The 11,698-nt window shown below is 34.4% G+C and overlaps 1 protein-coding gene across 2 annotated transcripts in view; it reads right to left on the reverse strand.

The window, feature by feature from the left end:
• The window catches only part of LOC128993336 (transmembrane protein 198-like), a 29,619-nt gene extending 19,174 nt beyond the window's left edge, over window positions 1-10,445 (reverse strand). For both annotated transcript variants that reach the window (XM_054417172.1, XM_054417171.1), the window contains exon 1: window positions 10,281-10,445. The gene's annotated coding sequence lies outside the window, so the exon portion shown is untranslated. The remainder of the gene's footprint in view (window positions 1-10,280) is intronic.
• Between the last annotated feature and the right edge of the window lie 1,253 nt (window positions 10,446-11,698).

Consider the following 11,698-nt stretch of genomic DNA (forward strand, 5'->3'; position numbering starts at 1 on the left):
CGATCACATAAGACCAATATTTGTCCATGGTCAAAGTTGAGTACGTTTCTGAAGTATGTCAAGAAATAGTTTTAGTTTTTCCTCCCAAAGAAAATTACCTGACCACCATTGATTACCATTGGCTGTGGACATATTAGGTTAACATATCATTTTGTAAAATCTGAAGGTGTTTTTCTCATCTGGTAACACTATTAAGTGCATTTTTCTCATTTTTAAGGTGAATGTTATAGTATACCATTTTACTTTTACTAGTGTTACAACACCATAAGATACGTAATAGTTTGAAAATACATAAATTTATCTGGTACGTTTTTAAAGTTGGTAGAATAACAAAAAATACGTATTCATCAAATCGCACTTAGTACAAACGTCGGAGAGAAACGCACTTTAAAGCTGTGTTCAGCTAATCTGTGTAGATAAGATATATATTTGTATGGCGAATAATTTTATCGGAAATTCGGGCGAATATGAGTAATTACAGTGACAAATAATGCAACATTAACGTAGGCGAACTATAATCAAATGCATAAACTTGTTATGATACGGTCATTCACAATCAACACATGAAATTCAATAATCACCTAATCAATCCCAACACAAAAACACCCTCTGGGAGTTAATCACCTAAAAGTTCCGTCACAGTGTCTATGGATGAATTGGTGTTTCCTGGGGAAGTTTTTCTCACTTTCTCATGACAGATGGGTGTTTTCCATCATCACGTCATAGGAGCGACGACCGAGACAAATAGAGTCCAGGCTCCGTACAAGGATGGCGTGGAGGCGAGTTTTTGCCGGGAACTGGTCTGGACTCCGGACAGTACTCCGCTCTCAGGAATAATGTAGCATGAACGTGGGAAAAGAACTGGGTAAAAAATATCATACAGTAGTTGCATTTACAGGAAAGCTATTAAGCTTCATATATCGCAATTGGGCATGAGCCCCCCCCCCCCCAAATATGAGTCATTTAAATTTCTTGCTGAAAGTTGGCAGTAATACCAATGATTATATAATTTATATTAAGTTACTAGTCCTTAAAACAGGTATTTACAGGACGAGTGTTGTCGTTCCCGTGCCAGAAGTTGAGTGCGGGATTACCATACGAGTCCGGTAATCACATTATGGACGAGTAAAGTAGGACATTTAACGCCACACTACTCTAAACTCAACAATAAAGAACCCTGTACAATTCCTTATACCGGGTGGCACAAAAAAGGTACATAAACCACTGCTTTATCTTAACTTCTGTTTTAGTGTACATCAGTCCACAACGTTCAGGAATGGTTGAAAACATGCAAATACGAATGGAATATGTAATAAACATTGGTGGAAACATGTACAGCACGTAGTTTTAAGATAGATAGAGTAAGTTTGTACAGCTAATAAATAATAAATAATTGTCGTGAAAGTCTGAGTACCGCTTTTTTGGGCCACCCTGTATATTCCCACCGACTAAAGGACGAACAATTACTACTCATATTGTGTTTTTCTTTAACTCATTGCCAAATATAATCAGTACAGTAATAAGTAAGTAAACCCCATTTGATTAAGCTGGTGGCAAACAGCTTTTTTTCTGTACTAAATACTCGTGTGGAAAGTTCGTTAAAACAGTGTAGTGTGGCGTAAACATGTTTAACGTAATCAATTCGGGCATTGAATAAGCACTACAGACTTTTACCAAATACTTGTTTCAGAAAATCCACAAATCTGTTTATATAAATAAACACCTTCGTAAAAGTTTGTATAACCATTCTATTGTCTTGAATCGAAAGGTCAATGATTAGCAGAACCAAGCTGATTGTTTACATAATTTCCACTCCAGATTAGATAGTGAAGCCAATGTTACACTTAACCGATTGTAAACTCGACTTTTACACGTTGTATAATGCGTTGCGAAGGTTTTACGGTTCAAAACAAGAAGTTTCCAATAGGTAACGGATTACATCACCCAGTCTGTTTACCTGTCTGTTGGACCTCGGCCAAGCATTCGTCTGTTTACACGCACTGAGTCATCTCACATGAGATACATAATTAATACTAATTAAGATAATTGGTCAAAGTATTTCTGCTCTCACTTCGAGGAATGCGTGACGTGTGTTGGCTCAAACTGTACAGCCAATTGCCAACTGGGAGTGAGTCAAACTTCGGAACTTACCTTGGGTAAGATAATCCGCTTGGGAGATCTCCATTGAAATGTTATCCATGGTAATTAACTGAGTAAGGGAATTACATGACCTGGAGGATTTTACAGTTATTTACGTTGTGATGGTTTTTCTCAAGAATTAGTTTCCGTAACATTAGTTACCGTTGTTCCAGAACTACTTCAGTACTATACTATACGTTATATTGTAATCATAACCAATTACCATTTGAGATAGGGACGTAGGTGGGTATTTTAACCCAAATATAAGTGAAGGATGAGTGTTGAACTATGAAGAATGCTTGTCTATCTTTGTTTTTGTTTTTAAGACCAGCTGTTTCATTAGCTAGAAACATTTATTTAAAAACCATTGATCAAGGTCAGCTGGTCCAGTTTCGAACCATCTAAAAGCTACTAAACTACAGGATCGAACCGGCAATATATTTTGATTACAAGACGAACCCTATAAACACTTAACCAGTATAACGCTTAATATTGAATTTACCATACTGTATTATTAAAGTACAGTATGTAGTTTGTTAATCCTCTCATCTATTATGTCATTATGAAATTAATTAAAGGAGGTTCATTCTTCGCTTCGTCCTTTTACCTTTTCAATCGGCGAGGCGACCTAATGCTGAAAAGGGGGATCATTATATACAATTGGCGTTTCTACTTTTTGAAAATTAACGAACCATAATTAGGCTTCAAATGGTGAATAATGTAGTTTTGGACTAAATATTCAAGTTTTATGTAAATAAATACTCAGTAGCCTGTTCACGTATCATAAATAAACTTATAGTATAGTACTTCTTTAACCAGGACCATTCCTTTTAAAGTCTGTATGATGGAATCTGTCTACTGACCCTCCTACCTGGAACTGGCCTTAAACCATTGGCCAGTCCCCAGGTCAAAAGACATGTTCCATCATACAGACTATAGTGCCTCTATGGGATAACACTTTTGTTGCTACCGTAAACGTAAGCAACGAAACCGTAACGAACGTAAGCGTTCTATTCATACGAAAAGATGCAAAATTAATTTTAAAACCTAATGCACACCTACAAACGCAGCTTATCTTATGGATGACGAAACATCAATATATATTTTATCGCTACCCAACCCTCTTGTCAAGGTTTTGTTTCAACACCCCTCGCCACCTTTCACTGTGTGCGGTATGTGGTGTGAGTATGTGGTATGTATGCGGTATATGTGGTTGTACAATACAGTGGCGCGCCGAGGCGGGACCGAGGTCGTCTGTTGACCCCTGTGGATTGAAGTGACCTTGCGCTGATAACGTGATAACGAAACCAGTGACATTTGCTCGTCAAGCCAAAACTCGACTGATGTTGACGATAAGTGGCGGAAGAGTTCAATGCTTCTATATACAACATGTCACTGATAAGTCGTTGGATTCCCCTAAATTTCCTAGCGGACTTTTTTATCAGGTTATTTAAAAGAAAACGGCTTTATTTTAGTTTTTACGTCATTGGAATATTTATGAGGGAACGGTACAACCTCTGTACTGACTCTATACAGACTCTGAACTGACTCTATTACTATTTTACACTCTTCCAAACCACGCGCTAGCCTTTTTAAGTATGTATGTATCTTGGGATATTGATAACTAATTAGTATTATTGAAATATTTCCATTAGGCAGGCTTTTTGTCTACTTTAACAGGGTTCTTTCCAATCATGTTTCGTGGTTGACCTACTAATGAGGTGGCAAAGTTATTAGTTAAAAGTTTTACAGCAGATTCTTCACGAAAACAGTTCAACAAATGAAGTATGAACTTTCCGAGTTGTGTAAACAAAACAATTAAATCCGATATTAAAATTGTGAGAATAGTTGAAATTTGTAGTTTATGTCTATTTTTAACACTGTCACAAGTTTGGTTATCTACAAATATACAATTTAAAGCTATCCTCTTTCACTCAACTTGTTGTTTTCATTACACGAAGAGTAAATGTAAACTGATAGCAAAGAAAACATTTGTGGTTCAAAGTGTAAAATTAGGGTGTTTATTGTAAGAAAGCAAACATTTGTCATGTCGATAAAAACATATAAATTTGACACAAGCATACGTTACGTATGTAGAAAGTATTACTAATCGTAAATATTTTTTTTAATACCATCCTACAAAAAAATAAGGAATTAAGCGGTGTGCCTAAAATACAGGTCGTGTTAAGGATAAATTTGTGTAAATTATTACTGAAGTAATATTGATTCAATTTATCGAACCGGATCTGCTGCTTTGCTTCTCCAATAGAAAGATTAAACACAACTATTTCGTAGAAGATATAGAAGATGATCTGTTGAGCATTTAAATTTAAACACTGATTAATTTACTCGTCTGATCTCAGTGTGTACCCGACCCGCATCAATTGACACGTCGCGCTACCACTCTACATACAGGACATGTGACAGGACCATTGCAGGACGCGTGCCGTGCCGTAGTTCCTGGTAACGGAGTCATTGTCAGTGTCATGGTGTGTCATGCCATTGACTGTATATATCGTGTGTCATACGTCACACCAGGATAACAGATATATTTAGGTGCTACGGCTATACCTTTATTCTACATTCATAATGCTTGACCTATGAATAAGAACGAGTAAATTTATACTATAGGTTGCCCAGTGGCCGAAAACTCGACCAAAAATGTTTAATATACAGGCTTCTCTATTTTCACACCACGCTGTAAATAAAACATGTGATTGTAATTTCTTCAATTTGTTTTGATTTTCTGTTTATATTTTGTACAACCCATAAGGCCCATGTTATTTTTTTAATTTTTTAATTCAATTTGTAGTGTTTATTTTTAAACCAATTTTAATTTACTAGTGTACATGTTGCTCGAATCCGAGCAATTGTAAATTATTACAGGATTTACAAACCAATAACAATCATACTAATCTATGAACATTTCAACAAAAACACACCTACTTCCCTGTAGCAGCAAACCTAGGTACTGTACTCATATTAAAATTAACTTAATGTTATTTAAATAGGAAAAAATTACCATTTTCAGGGAATATGTTTGTAGAAATTAAGCCAGGTAAATGGAAATATTGGTTTGCTGCGGATACACAATTTTAATAACAGCAATGATTGTAGAATCTGAATTATTACTTATATCCATTAATTTATCTAACAATTATTTCCTGTAAAATATTGTTGTAAATGTAAAATAGCAACTCAAAAATATTGGACAGACTCGGCCAACAAATGACGTAACTGAAAGAATCCCATACTAATGACATTAACATATAGTTTGGCAGTTCCATTTAATCAGTGTTAAATGTTTACATTCGGGCGAGTGACATATTTTATTTATGTTTATGATCCATACCGTTCCTGTTCTAATAATCATGTAGTATTTAATATGTTTGGACCAGCTGTGTGGAATTGTGAAATCAAAATTATTTTGACAGTTAGTTCTGCTTGTTTACATTTTTAAATTTTGCGGGTTTTTTCTTTGTAACCATGGATACCATCAATAAATATTTCACTTTTAATTTCTGACAACAGCTGGAATTCCATAACAAATTTTGTTTCCCATGTTAATCTTATGGATAGATACGAAACTTTAAAGGGCCCCAGGGCCTCACTCTCTAATTATTTCCCTAAAAAGAAAGTTTCCTGCACAATTTCACGTTACGCTCTTTTCAACGACACCAAAAACATGTCAATCGGTTCAGTAGTTTCGGAGGAGTAATTGTCACAAAAAACCTGCTTGCGTATTAAATAAGTACTAGTGTACATGTTGCTCGAAATCGAGCAATTGCAAAGAAGTACAGGAGTTATTTACAAACAAATTACTTGGTTGAAAACTTATAACAGTCATAATTTCCAATGATTTTAAAAGAGCAAAAGAGCCAACTAAAAGATTATCAACCAATGGAAATACTTACAATTTACATAACAGTCCTTTTCCATTTTAAAGGGTGAATTTTTACCTAAGTTATCTAGCCAATTTGTAGACAATAAGGTGTAGGCTACTTTAAACTCTACAGGACAGAGTTAGGCAATAACTGGCAGAAATCTGAAATGGTGTTATTTATCATAGGCTTAGTCATATGCCAAATCCTTAAAACTTAAAATAAAAATTTAATAACTAACTTATATCATTAAACACAAACCAACATCCAAAACTATACACATTTTTAATACAACTTCGATAATTTACACATTGACTGTTTACAACATATCTTTTTCTTCTCACTATTAATTTTTGCTTCGCAACGGGAAAAATTTGTTTCATAATTATTGAAATAGATTTATAATAATCTATCATATAGTTTAAGATTAAATACACCTACCACATAGTTGTTTTATTTTTTTTATCAGCTGTCTAAAATTGTGAAATAGGCATTTGACAGTTCTAGTTGTTTACATTTAAATGTCAAAGCAAAAGTAAACATTGTGAATTTTCTCATGCTTCCATGGAGACCAATTATCAATATTTAATTTCTGACAACAGCTAGAGTTTCAAAACAATTTTTGTTTCCCATGTTAATCTTATGGAGAAATACGAAACTTTAAAGGGCCCCAGGGCCTCACTCTCTAATTATTTCCCTAAAAAGAAAGTTTCCTGCACAACTTCACGTTATTCTCTTTCCAATGACACCAAAAACATGTCAATCGGTTCAGTAGTTTCGGAGGAGTAATTGTCACAAAATTCCTGCTTGCGTATTAAATAAGTATAGATAGATAAAGGGATTCTGCACATATACAGAAAATTATCTTTCTAACAGTAAGCGTAGATTTTTCCTGCGATGCACACAGGCTGAGATGAAAGGTTTTCAAGAATCTAGCTGGTCTATTATATAGGATTTTTCCTTCTAACATACGATAATACACAACAATGACAAAACTAGTGGAAGGCGTAGGTTTCGGTAGGGAATGTCGTCTAGTAGCAGTTGTAACTGGTATATTTACCACTCAGTACTGTTAATTAAAGTAAGTGACCGTGCGCTTTGAAATCTGGAACGTTTTCAAAAATAAGGAGAGCTTATCTTTCCACAGTCGAAAGGATGTTTTACCAGGGCGTTTGCCAAATTTGTTAACACACTGTAAACACGTTTTGGTCAAATAAAACTATGCTTTATCGCTCAAAATTAGGAGTTCTGTACACGTGGGTATTAAAATATGTTAAATGAAAGACTATTCTATTTGTATAAGATATGTTTGCCCTTTAAATAATATCTTTCGTCGACGAACTAAATGCGTTTTGACGTCTTTTGCTAAGGACATTTCAACGAGCGTGTATAATAAGCTTAACTTTGGTGTGAAAATAAATATACAACTGTCTTAACCTCTCTTCCAAAATAGCGCAACCACCATGATTCTTACTTTATGCAATTCCTATTTCATGAACGCTCTTAATTCAAGGCAAGGACTGCGGTATTTCAACGCTGTGAGGTTCATTTACTTAGCTGAAGTTTCTTAAATGATACGAATTTTATGACCACAACTGATTCAAAATAACTTTAAACTTTCCTCTGGAGATTAACTATGACCATGAAATGTTACGTCTAATCGGTGTTGGATAGCCTACTTCAACTAGTTTTCCAAATACTGTATTACTATCTATTCCTAGTTGTGGGATACTCCGTTACAAAGCACTGACAAACCGCTAAGTTTAGTAACCGTTTGTAAACTAAATTCTTGTATCAACCCGTTAGTCAAGTTTCTGGATGGTTTAAACCAGCTTTGAGTGAATTACTTGCAGTTCATTGGTTGGAAATCGCAGTCACAAAGAACACACCCTACCATATTTCACAATATTATATCTACTAACATGATGAGGAATATTACATGTTAACGTTGTGTATTATGTGTATTTTTCACTAAGTAAATTTGCAAAACATTTCATTTATAGCGAATGCTTTGGCTCACAACTAAGCCTTGCTAAGCTTTATAAACATTTCCAACACAACGTCATTTCAGAATGGAATTATAAAACACGTTGGCGTGAACGTTCAAGTCAACACGCAGCATGAGCCGTAGCCGCTGTCGACAATATAGTTGAGTTTATTTACTTTGGATCTGGCGTGTTACCAATCAGATCGCTGGCTTAGACAATAAGTTAAAACAATCTTACTGTAGACAATAATAGGTTTTTTACATACCTCAGTCAAATAGTCCAAAAAATGGTATTGCTCAACAGCTTACATGTTTCGTTGCGAAGACAACATTATCAAAGCTTGCAACTCGTCAAAAACACATTTCAAACACGAACACGAACACAGAAGACATTAATACGGTACGAATACACAATTGACATTTAGAGTGTATTCGTACCGTATTAATGTCTTCTGTGTTCGTGTTCGTGTTTTAAATGTGTTTTTGACGAGTTGCAAGCTTTGATAATGTTGTCTTCGCAACGAAACATGTAAGCTGTTGAGCAATACCATTTTTTGGACTATTTGACTGAGGTATGTAAAAAACCTATTATTGTCTTAACAATATAGTCCAGGGGCCGAAAACATGAATTTTGAATCTTACTGTAGCCGTGTCGTGTGTTAATATATTCCTCTAGCTTACCCCATAAAAAATTTTAAGTCGGTAGACTTTAGTTATCAGACCTGGATTAAAATATTCTGTTAAACTACAAAGTGTCTTGATAAAAACCCCTAAATATGATACAAACGTCAGACGTACTGGTACCGGTAACTATTTTGTCAAAAAATGTTAATTTTATTAGAAAAAACTTTGTATCAACTCAAATTTTTATTTATAAGATCCTAAAGTGTCATAACTAATTTAGGTAAACCGATTATGATCATATCAAATCATTTTTATAATGGACATTTACTTGCATCGACATTGTCAGTGGAGCAGAACATAACTATAACATTTCAATATTGAATATTCATTGTCGAAATATTCCGAGTAAACATTATATAGATAACATATATAAATCTATCATACCTCTTTTTGCATACATTCAAATCTGTGGAGACTAAAATGCTAAAATTGCTCTATTTATTTGTTGTTAGTTGTATATTGTTATTGACGAAAGTTGTTCTGAGAAGCAGTATTTGTACTGAGAAACGCTTGATAAATAAAGGCATTTTTATTTATTTTATTTATTATTAAAATGTTTAACGAGAATAAAAAAACCAATGTCATACTAATTCAATTTTGACGTAAAGACACAATATTGTCACTTGTATTAATTATAGATTTATTACTTATTGACAGTGAACCAAAGTAGAATATGCGTCATCAAACAATATGTATTAACTTGTATACCAATTCCATTTCATATGGCAGCAATAATTAATATTTATCTTTAAACATTTTCAAGACGTGATATAAGTGTGTCAATTAGAAACTGAGTCAACTAGCTTTTCCCATTTTCTTTTTTTTTTTTACAAAAAAAGCATAAAGTGCAATAATTTATGATGCCCTACCCTGTAAAATATTAAAGCCTTATTACTCAACAAAGGGTATAAACCTATTCACATATAAATAAATATATACGGTGCTTTAAATTGACATTAATAATCCATTGTTTCCTCATAACATAATTCTAGGAAACTGTGTTTGGAGGAGATTATTAAAACACCTCTATCTAATTGTATTTCTAGAGGAATTTCCTAGTAATTTAAATCACAAAACAATCTATCATATTACAAAATTGATTTTTTCAATCAATATGTTTACAGGGAAAATGCAACGTCGTCCATGATTAAGACTTCGATTAATCTGCCGGCGTTATAGGTAAACACAAACAAAATACTGTAAAGTGTATTTTAGCTTAAAGATGTTACATTTTAACATTTTAGCATTCTTTTCACAAAATTGTGTAAGTACCAACACAATACTAACCGATTAATTTAAGTATTATTCCCATTAGGTAATATTGTCGCATTGTATGTAGAACCCCCTACGATGTAAAATGTAAACATATTGCTGATATACACCGGTACCAATCAATAAATCGTGTTGACATTTTATACACCCAAATTTTCTGTAGAATAAAAATACACTAATTTCTAAAATTTATTAATAAAAACATTTTTTATCATAAAAAATATCAACAAAATATTACCTAAAATAGATTTGACCTAATATCCTAAAAATATTAGCGTGTACATAATAATTATTTTTACCACTACAATTTTTCTTACCAGACGGTAAATTATCCAGAATGTGTCACATGTTGAGGATTCACAAACTGTTCAATTCCGACGAGATTTTAGATACGCACAAGAAGGGTTCCACTATTGATTCGATTCACCCGCGCCGAGCACACTGACGAACACACCCTGTAGCGAGCGAATCAGCTACTGAGAACTGACCGACTCAGGCTGGCCTGTCTGCAGGGCTACCAACATAACGGAGAAATAAGTCCCTCGGTGCTATCAGTACACAGCTGTTATCTTTGGTAATGCTGTTGTGTGGTTGGCAGCTGTGCAGATGCCGCATGTGTAAAAACCTTGTTTGGTTGGTTTATTTTGATTTTTAACACGTTCCATACACTTTAATTTTTTTGACATAAAATAATCTAAATATATAAAAGGCAAAGCCCTCACTGACTGACTCACTCACTCACTCACTCATCACTAATTCTCCCACTTCCCATTTACCCAGGAGGCTGAAATTCGGTACACCGATTCTTTGGGCATTAAATAGGAAAACTAAGTAGTTTTTATTCTGATCGGGCTTTCGGGCTCCGCCCCAGTGGCTCTGGAGTTTCCCATGTTAACCTTATGATTTTTCATATTTAAAAGGAATTTCTTAACAGCTGTTTCAATTAAACAAGTTGGTTCTGTTCTATGATGTTCAATAGCATTAAAGTTACAAGGATTACCAACAGGGTGCAGCACTGTTACTTTTTTATATTTATGACTACAGCCAATTTGCAACCAAAAGGTGAGTGAGCGTAGCGAACGAACTTCAACCTAGAAGCAAGTTAGCGTAGCGAACGAGCTAACCTGAAGGCAAGTGAGCGGAGCGAACGAGCTCCAACCTAAAGGTGAGTGAGCGTAGCAAACGAACTTCAACCAGGACGTTATTGAGCCATGCGAACGAGCTCACTTGTGAAGTTAATTGGGGCAAAGCCCGCGGGTACAGCTAGTACAATAATAAACCCTATAGCCCTACCGTAGTTCCTACAAACGCTTACATTTTTGCATATATGCTGTCCAAAAATTCAACAGTGGTGTCTTTTCTCTATTCCTACCCCACCACTTCGAAAAGCTAAAAATTTTACAATAAACCTATAAAGCATTAGAATATGTAAAACATTTCGTAAATTTTTTGTAAGACTTACAATCAGGTAGTCAGGTATCAGGTAGGACTGTGAATCAGGAAATGCTGTGTCACAATTATGTTCATTCGCATAAACGCACATTAAAATACTTTGAAATAAAAAAATCTTGTTTTCAATACACTTCTTGAAAAAGTGATAAATAATCTGACAAACCCCTAGGAGAAGAGGACAAAGAGAAACCTGTAAAAATATGAAGCATAGATTAAACCAACATGATTATAGATCAATTCAATTATTAGTGCAAAAGTGGTGTGGGATTATTTTTCTATTATG

Source organism: Macrosteles quadrilineatus, unplaced genomic scaffold (assembly GCF_028750875.1).
Source record: "Macrosteles quadrilineatus isolate MER2022 unplaced genomic scaffold, UCM_ALF_1.0 Scaffold_4__1_contigs__length_99947679, whole genome shotgun sequence".
NCBI classification, from domain to species: domain Eukaryota; kingdom Metazoa; phylum Arthropoda; class Insecta; order Hemiptera; family Cicadellidae; genus Macrosteles; species Macrosteles quadrilineatus.